This window comes from Spea bombifrons, chromosome 1 (assembly GCF_027358695.1).
Source record: "Spea bombifrons isolate aSpeBom1 chromosome 1, aSpeBom1.2.pri, whole genome shotgun sequence".
Lineage (NCBI taxonomy): Eukaryota > Metazoa > Chordata > Amphibia > Anura > Pelobatidae > Spea > Spea bombifrons.
In genome coordinates, this window is record NC_071087.1 from 163,567,914 (window position 1) to 163,578,502 (window position 10,589).

Sequence of the window (10,589 nt, forward strand, 5' to 3'; positions counted from 1 at the left end):
TCCAGTTATAGATTTACCGGAGACATCCTGAGCCTTCCAGACGGCTGCTGCTCTGTGGCTGAGGATGATGGGTGTTGTCGTTACACAGTGGGCAGAAACCTGTCCTTATTAACCATTCGGTGCCCATTTGTTCTCTGGGTGAGCGAGGCGGCCTGCGCTGCCCCTTTAAATTATAAACTGGGGTGGCAACGCCCTGTGCCCGCTGGAGAAGCAGTGAATGGGTTAAGGATCCAGTGGCCCCCAGTTTCCCGGGGGGGGGCTGCGCTGTTACCCGGGGGCAGGAGGAGAGAATGCCTGGAAAGCGACATCTCAAGGTGACGACCGCCACGGCGTCAGTCACTGTGCCAGCCAAGGCCGCTCGCGGGCACCACGCACAATCCCCATTACACTCAGCCAGCCGCACCAGGCTCTCCGTTATACGGCTGGGAAAAAGATTAACCCTTCACTGCCCTGTAGAACATCACAGACCCCCGCAGTAACAAATGGATGACGCTGAACCGGCTCCATGAGAGATCCCCTCTGTGGGACTTCGGGGGTTAAATGATATCAGGCTGGCCTGCGATAGCGAGCGGCTGCTATTACAAGCCCCGATCTCCATTAGCTCCGATATCTGCCTCTTTTTAAACACATCAGTGCACTTAAGGCTTAATTCCATTACGTGCGAGACTCGCAGCGGGGGTCTCCCCTCCTCCCCGCGCTCCGCAGACCGCCCGGGTCTATATCCAGGGAGATAGCGGCGTTTATCTGCTAAACCGCGCTGACCGTCTGCGGCACCGGGGGGATTATTAATGTACCTGCCGCTGGAAATATTATTATACCGTCTCTCTTAATAATCAGGGACACCGAGCCCCCCAACCGAATATCCCCCCGAAACATCCATCATCTCCACGTATAGAAACCCAGACCCTGCCGGCAGATCGGCCCCATCCGGCCCCCGTCTAGTCGCCCGTTTCTCCTTAATCAGTCGTTGGTCTCGTCTTAGATTCAGGAGCCGTATGTCTATCCCATGCATGTTTAATACCCTCACTGTATTACCCTCTACCACTTCTGCCGGGTGGCAGAGGCCAGACTGTTCACCCCGCACCCCATCTATCTGGAGTCTTTACTGGGTTTATAAAGTGGTCCAACAAGATAACAGCTGAGCTTCCACTTGGTCCTTTTACATTTTCGGTGTGAAATATTTACTAATTCCAAGTAACAATAATCGTTATTAATGGACAAAGCGGAATGTTACAGAATTCGTTGGACCAGCGGCTCCCTTACCGGCCGCATCCCCGCAGCCCCGGGACGGAATAAACGCCTCCGTAGTCACTTCAAATCTAAACTTCAGCAGGGCCTGCGCATGGCGGGAGGATGACCACCGACTCGGCGTCTAGCTGGTTAAATCGCTAATTCTGTCCCTTACGAAAAATTACTGCACTTTTTTTTTATATTGCAAACCTACAGTTGTAATTCAATGTCCTGCAACTTTATTGCATTTGTACTTCCGTACAAAAATAACTGCAGTAAAACTCCAGGACAGTGAAGTACAAATGCAGTAAAAGTGCAGTAAATGTGCAGTATTGCAGTTTTTTCATGTCCAAAAAACTGCAGTAATTTTTCGTAAGGGTGGTCCTTTATCGTCATGGTTACGGTGATACTTTGTTTCAAGTAGAAATCAAAATATTCTGGGAACTTTCTCAATGAGCCTACCCGGGGACGCGTGAAATATTAACCCTTTAATAGCCGATCGTGAAGACTCTATGCAGCGACTCCCCAAATGTGTTCCCCAAATCGCTCTAATTTAGTCACCTGCATTCAAGCAGGGATATCAATCTTAACATACTGGGAGCAAAACACCAACTGGGAGTCTTATATGATCCCAGCGGGGAGGAATAGGAAGGAGTCAGACTGCGTGACCCGGAGAATCTGCCCCGAGACCCTGAGACTGGGGCAAAAACCTGACAGTTCCCAGATATGACAACATTCATGGAGCAGGTGGATAAACGGAAAGAATTTCGTGTCGCGGCCTGCGCTGGATGTGAGGGGAATGGGTGAATCTTTGTAGTTTAACCAAAAATAGCATTTCTAAAAAAACAAACTTCTAAATAGCATTTGGAGACTTCTCGGTCCTTTCTCCGGGATATTGGAGACGTCGCTGCGCTAGGAGGTCCGAGTCTTACCGGTGAAAACGGGGCGGCTAATGTCCTCACGCACACTCATCGCTCCCTAATTCTCCCGGAGCGGGCGCGCTCTCCAGCAATTTGGGCGCATTAATAATTAACGCCGCGTAATTAGAAAGGCCATTAGGCCCGTTTCCTGTTTTCTATCAATGTCTCATCAGCCCAAAGAGCGCTCCAGGAGTCTGATCCACGGATGCACACATCTGCCAGGCCATTACGCACGCCGCATTACTCTGCTTCTGGAATGAAATGTTCGCGCATGGGCTCAAACGGCACTTCTGCTCCCTGGCTGTAGAGTCATGAAAAAGTTGTTTTGCTGACAGAGAACAAAAGCTCGTCGAGGTTTTCAAACGGTAGTTAAAGTTTGGGCAGCCGCATCGGATTTATTCTCTTATTTATAACGTCCCCGCTTTAAATGATGCTAATTTTGATCTATACGCTCCGCTGGCCGGTTTGTAGCGAACGCATTGATCAAATAGAAAGCTGCTGGCGGGGGACGCACACCAGGTCTGTGTCCTGATATTCCTTACATGCTTTTTGGGGTCAAAATGGAGATTTTGGCACAAATGCTCAATGCACAACAAATAAAATAATAATAATAAAATAATAATACTATAAAAATAATAATAAATAATAAAAATAATAATATACTTTCATTATATATATCTATATCTATATTATTATTATCTTTTATTTATATAGCACCAACAATTTACTCTGCGCTTATGTACTAAAGCTACCTATAGAGAACAAAAAGAGGAGCAGAGAACAAAGTGAGAGTAAGTGAGCGTGTGAGAGTGAGCGAGCGTGAGAATGAGTGTGTGAGAGTGAGCGAGCGTGTGAGAGTGAGTGTGTGAGCGTGAGCGAGCGTGTGAGAGTGTGTGAGTGAGCGTGTGAGAGTGAGTGTGTGAGGGTGAGCGAGCGTGTGAGAGTGTGTGAGTGAGCGTGTGAGAGTGAGTGTGTGAGGGTGAGCGAGCGTGTGAGAGTGAGTGTGTGAGGGTGAGCGATCGTGTGAGTGTGTGAGAGTGAGTGTGTGAGGGTGAGCGAGCGTGTGAGAGTGAGTGTGTGAGAGTGAGTGTGTGAGAGTGAGCGAGCATGTGAGAGTGAGTGTGTGAGAGTGAGCGAGCGTGTGAGAGTGAGTGTGTGAGAGTGAGCGAGCGTGTGAGAGTGTGTGAGTGAGCGTGTGAGAGTGAGTGTGTGAGAGTGAGTGAGTGTGTGAGAGTGAGCGTGTGAGAGTGAGTGTGTGAGGGTGCTCTCTGCTCTCTCCTTGTTTTCAGACATTCGTACGAATTGACAAATTTCGCAAAATTGGTTAAAATTAAATTTCGTCCGAATCCCGCTGCGCCGGTGTAGTGTAAATGAAATGTCTCGTGTGAGTGGAACTGCATCTTTAACTGACGCAGGCGTTAGACGGCCAGAAACTGAGTGTACACAGTGTAACGCGGCGATAATAAATGAAAGAGACCAAACAAAACAAAAAAGCCTTGAGATTCCTTTGGGAAAGAACCCAAGAAAAGCACGTAAAGTAGAAATCGCGTGATTTATGAAATGTCAGCGTGGCTCGGGGCTCATACGTGTTACACGCCGGAATAAATGGGGCCATTATTAATGTTTCACAATAACATGAAGTTTCTCCCCATGAGTTCACTCCGGGTCTTTATTTTCACCGCGGATCTCCGGAGTGTAAACACGCCGCCGCCTTTCTTCTGGGCGCCGCGACATCGAGAAAAAACGTAATGGATCGGAAACTACGGAGCCGCGCGCCGCCTCAGTTATTGTAACGCTGCTGTTCCATTCGTCATTAACATTATTGTACATAAAAACAAAAAATGGTTATAACAAGCAATAGAATAGGAAATGGAATGTAGGGGGGTAATTAGCCTCCACAGATATTGCCCCGGGGGTATTACTAGCCACTGGCTGCTCTAGATACCCACCAAGTTGGATACCTCAGGGGCTGCAACACATTAGCTGTAACTGGCAACACAGAACTGGGGGCAGTGTCATATATGGTGCCCCCTCCTGCCCCTAGTAAGGATGCCCAGCAGCGGGAATATCTCTAGACTGTAAGCTCCTGAGCCAAGCCCTCTCTACCTAATCTATCTGTTCGCCTGTTCTAGTTCTATCAGTCCCTTTAAATGTAGGGACTGTAAGAAGCTCTGTGGGAATTGTTGGCGCTATAGAAATAACAGATGATAATAATAATAATAATAATAATGATAATAATAATGATAATGATGATGATAATAATAATAATAAATAATAATAATAATAATGATAATAATAATAATGATAATATTAATAATAATGATGATGATAATAATGATGATAATATTAATAATAATAATAATAATAATAATGATAATATTCTGCCCCCTCCTGCTCATCCCTCGGAAACTTCTGCCTCTGAGTTAATGCTGTGCAGTTGGATATAATTATAATCATTTGATTGTTTTGTATAGCGCCATCATATTCCGCGGCGCTGTACAATGGGGTATAATGGGATATGTTTATAATGGGGTAAATCCGGTACCCCGTCCACAGGCTGATCTTCCTCCACCTCCGTCCGTCTTCGGCTCTGTCGTTAAAATGACAGATCTCCGGTTATTTTGGGAGCACAAATAATGTTTTCATTCATTTTCTCGCCGGACAATATAATAATATAATACTTGATCTTTACGCTTTAAATATCCCCTTTTACCCCGCTGAGCGCCCCCTGGTGAGTAATTCTGTTGGCATTTAATGCCCAGTCGGGTGTTGGGGGAGGCAGGAATTTTATCGGAAACTCGTCTTTTTGGTTCGTAAACTCCAAGGGATTTCTGTTGTTGGGTTTTTATTCGCCGCATAATAATTTGGATATTTGCTTTTTCTTTTTTACGAGTCCCTGAAGCCTCCGACGGCTCGTTAATTTACACACACGGATACCCTCCACGCCGACGGCTCCTCGCCTCGCGCTAACGAAGTCACCGGCAGCCGATGTAAGTCGAGGACGGACGGGGTGTATATCCCCGGGACGCGAGGAATTCTTATCCCCGGCAGACGGCGACCAGAGAGCTACAGAGAAATCTTACGGAGAAATAAACGGAACGGGGGGCTTCCATTACTTCTGTATCCGTCATACATGGCAGCTTTATCATTGTCACAAGGAGATGACCAAGGGGCCACCTGCACTCACAATCCCAAGCCCACCCTAAAGGCCAAAGCCCCCCTAATGGCCCAAGCCCACCCTAATGGCCTGAGCCCACACTAATGGCCAGAGCCCACCTTAATGGCCTGAGCCCCCCTAATAGCCCGAGCCCACCCTAATGGCCCGAGCCCACCCTAATGGCACAAGCCCACCCTAATACCCGGGCCAATCATCACGCAGCCACGGCACCCCCCAAATTCTGACTCCGAAATAAACCGGATTGCTAGTTACAAAGTAACTCTAATAAACCAATCAGCGACGAGGCCTACGGGCCAGGATTACTCCCTATCTCCTAACGTTTCAAATGGGCCATTCTAGAGGGTGTGGTTAGAGGCGTGGCTGAAGGCGGGGTATCTGTGTAAGAGTGGGGCATTTAGAAGATTCTGTTTCTATACACATTATCGGGGCTTTTAGGGCCGTAGGACCCTGCGATCCCCTCATACCCAGCAAACATTCCGACCTCCTAGAAAAGAGGGGCATCAGGGGGAGGAGAGAGGGGCATCAGGAGAGAAAGCGCATCCTCTCCCCCATTTCTGCACGCTCTCTACCCCCCAGATCGGTGTGAATGCTAAGCCTCCCTTCGCCTGCCGGACTCGTAACCGGACCCCTGAGCTCTGTGACAGGAGCGACTGATGACGCGGCTCTTTCAAATGCCAAGCGCTTTCCCAAATATTAAATGTCAGCAGTAAACGTGGCGGCAGATCCCACAGAAACAAAACCAGGCGGCCGGGAGCCGGAACAGACCTGAAAAATTACCAGCATTTACCTAATCCATGCCTTAAACATATTTATATTAAACCCTCGCTCTGGGAGAAGCCATCTGAACCAGGGATCTGCAGGATTATTCCTCCCCATAAAGTTATCTCTCACCTATTGTTAAGTTGCTGAATGATTCAGGCAGCCTTTGTAAGGATGGAAAAGGGAAGGGAGAGAACTTCAGATCAGGGAATTCATCATATACATAGTTCGTAAGGTTGAAAAAAGACCTAAGTCCATCAAGTTTAACCTTTCTACCAAACCTTCATATTCCTGATCCAAAAGAAGGCAAAAACCCCTAATTAAGCGACTTCCAATTCTGCCATCAGGGGGAAAAATCCTTCTTGACTCCAAGAGGCAGTCGGATTTCTCCTTGGATCCAGAAGCTCTAAAATATTAATATTATTCTATTTATATCCCTGTATGTCCTGCCTTTCTAAGAAAATATCCAGACCCCTTTTGAAGGTATCTAATGTATTGGATAACACTACCTCCCTTGGCAGTGAATTCCATATCTTTACTGCCCTCACTGTAAAGAATCCCTTCTTTTGTCGTCTATGAAACCTGCGCTCTTCCCGTCTCAGAGGGCGACCTCTTGTTCTTTGTACATTTCTGTTAATGAACAGGTCACTGAAGAGCTCGTTATATCGGCCTCGCATATTTATATAATGTATATCGGCCCCGCATATATTTATATAACGTATATCGGCCCCGCATATATTTATATAATGTATATCGGCCCCGCGTATATTTATATAATGTATATCGGCCCCGCATATATTTATATAATGTATATCGGCCCCGCGTATATTTATATAATGTATATCCTCCCCGCATATATTTATATAACATATATCGGCCCCGCATATATTTATATAATGTATATCGGCCCCGCATATATTTATATAATGTATATCGGCCCCGCGTATATTTATATAATGTATATCCTCCCCGCACATATTTATATAACATATATCGGCCCCGTATATATTTATATAATGTATATCGGCCCCGCGTATATTTATATAATGTATATCGGCCCCGCATATATTTACCGTATTTGCTCGATTATAAGACGACCCCGATTATAAGACGACCCCCCAAAATCAAAATATTAATTTAGGAAAAAAACAAAAAGCCTGAATATAAGACTACCCTATAGGGAAAAAGTTTTACCAGTAAATATTAATTAATGTAAATTATTTTCATGTTTAATAAAAGCTATGATTGAGAAAAATATATTTTTTAAATTTCCTTTTATTTGCCAACCTGCCCCCCCCAGTTATGCCACTCTGCCCCCAGAAATGCTTTATACCCCCCTATTTGCCACTCTGCCCCATGATATGCCTTATACCCCTGTATGCCACTCTGGCATATAGGGGGTTAAAAGGCATATCATGGGGCTGAGTGGCATATAGGGGGGTATAAAGCATTTCTGGAGGTATATAGGCATATCATGGGGCTGAGTGGCATATAGGGGGTTAAAATGCATTTCTGGAGGTCCAGAAATGCATTTTAACCCCCTATATGCCACTCAGCCCCATGATATGCCTTTTAACCCAGCATGTACTGGCTGCCTTGGCTTGATAGGAGTGTGATTGCTGTTAGCAGTTTGATATATATATATATATCAAACTGCTAACAGCAATCACACTCCTATCAACACAAGCCAGCCAGTACATGCTGGAACCTGGGGATGATAGCAGTGGGATTACAGCCTCCATATGCCATGCTACAACCCCCACCCCCCTTACACATCCATGCTATCACACACACACTCACACTCATTCACAAACATTTAAATACTCATTCATTCCCTTAATCACACACACTTCACACATACTCAAAAACCCTCCCCCACCCCCTCACCTGAACTGCAGATCTCCCACTCGCAGACTTCTGCAGGGGACCGGCTGTAGCAACTTCTCTGGCCCCGCCCTCAGAGGAGGGAGGGGGAGATAGAGCTCTGTGAGGACGCTGCAAGCTTCCTGCCCTGCTTCTAACAGAAGAGACGCTGCTCGCGACCGGTAAGCAGCATGGCGCCAGCATTTTTTTGGGGTCTGATTAGAAGACGACCCCGATTATAAGACGAGGGGTATTTTTCAGAGCATTTGCTCTGGAAAAAACCTCGTCTTATAATCGAGCAAATACGGTATATAATGTATATCGGCCCCGCATATATTTATATAATGTATATCGGCCCCGCATATATTTATATAATGTATATCGGCCCCGCATATATTTATATAATGTATATCGGCTCCGCATATATTTATATAATGTATATCGGCCCCGCATATATTTATATAATGTATATCGGCCCCGCGTATATTTATATAATGTATATCGGCCCCGCGTATATTTATATAATGTATATCGGCCCCGCATATATTTATATAATGTATATCGGCCCCGCGTATATTTATATAATGTATATCCTCCCCGCATATATTTATATAACATATATCGGCCCCGTATATATTTATATAATGTATATCGGCCCCGCATATATTTATATAATGTATATCGGCCCCGCATATATTTATATAATGTATATCGGCCCCGCATATATTTATATAATGTATATCGGCCCCGCATATATTTATATAATGTATATCGGCCCCGCATATATTTATATAATGTATATCGGCCCTGCATATATTTATATAATGTATATCGGCCCCGCATATATTTATATAATGTATATCGGCTCCGCATATATTTATATAATGTATATCGGCCCCGCGTATATTTATATAATGTATATCGTCCCCGCGTATATTTATATAATGTATATCGGCTCCGCATATATTTATATAATGTATATCGGCCCCGCATATATTTATATAATGTATATCGGCCCCGCATATATTTATATAATGTATATCGGCCCCGCGTATATTTATATAATGTATATCGGCCCCGCATATATTTATATAATGTATATCGGCCCCGCATATATTTATATAATGTATATCCTCCCCGCATATATTTATATAATGTATATCAGCCCCGTATATATTTATATAATGTATATCGGCCCAGCGTATATTTATATAATGTATACCGGCCCCGTATATATTTATATAATGTATATAGGCCCCGTATATATTTATATAATGTATATCGGCCCCGCGTATATTTATATAATGTATAACGGCCCGCGTATATTTATATAATGTATAACGGCCCGCGTATATTTATATAATGTATATCGGCCCCGCATATATTTATATAATGTATATCGGCCCCGCATATATTTATATAATGTATATCGGCCCCGTATATATTTATATAATGTATATCCTCCCTGCATATATTTATATAATGTATATCGGCCCCGCGTATATTTATATAATGTATATCGGCCCCGTATATATTTATATAATGTATATCGGCCCCGTGTATATTTATATAATGTATATCGGCCCCGTATATATTTATATAATGTATATCCTCCCTGCATATATTTATATAATGTATATCAGCCCCGCGTATATTTATATAATGTATATCGGCCCCGTATATATTTATATAATGTATATCGGCCCCGTGTATATTTATATAATGTATATCGGCCCTGTATATATTTATATGTTATCATATCCCCTCTGAGACGCCGTTTTTCTAGCGTATATAATTGTAACTTTTTTAGTCTCTCTTCATAACGAGTATCTCCCAATCCCCTTATTAATTTCGTAGCCCTCCTTTGCACTTTTTCTAATTCCATGATCCCCTTTTTAAGGGCCGGTGCCCAGAATTGTACCGCGTATTCAAGGTGAGGTCTTACCAATGAGCTGTAAAGAGTCAGATGATATCCTCCTCCCGTGAATCGATACCTCTTTTTATGCTGCCAAAACCTTATTGGCCCTCGCTGGTTCTGCCACAGACTGCCACCGATCTCAGCTTCCCTGAAATCAGAGAGTCCAGCTGGGTGATTAAGACCGAGCCATTCTATTGTTCCCCACAGGCAGTATGATAAGGAGTCGGGTGTTTAGTAGATCGGGGGTCAGATAACAGAGCGAGAATCATACAAACGGCTGATAATAATAATAAAAAAAGAAAACAGCAAAAAAATGAAAATTTTTTGGAAACGTATTTTAATCCAATACTAGGAATGAGAGCTTTAGTGGGACTTCAGACGGCCCCTCTATTTCCTTTACTGATCGAAATCTACCGTAATGGAGCGTTTGCCATGAAGAATCCGGCACGTCTCACCTAAAATAATCATTTTCTTCCCAATAGTGTTTTTTCGGGCGGCTGTAAATGTCATCGCGTGGCACCGGCCGCCGTCGCAAGGAGTTATTGGAATGCCCTTTCCAGCCATGGAGGAAAACGCACAGCGCCGGCTCCGTGGGTAAAAGTTTAATGAAACGCATGATTTGCACTGAATATTCACCCCCCCCCCCCCGTGTGTCTGATGTAATAAAATACCAAAAAACTCAAGTTTTTATGTGAAGTCTATACCGGCGTCTCTGCTGCCT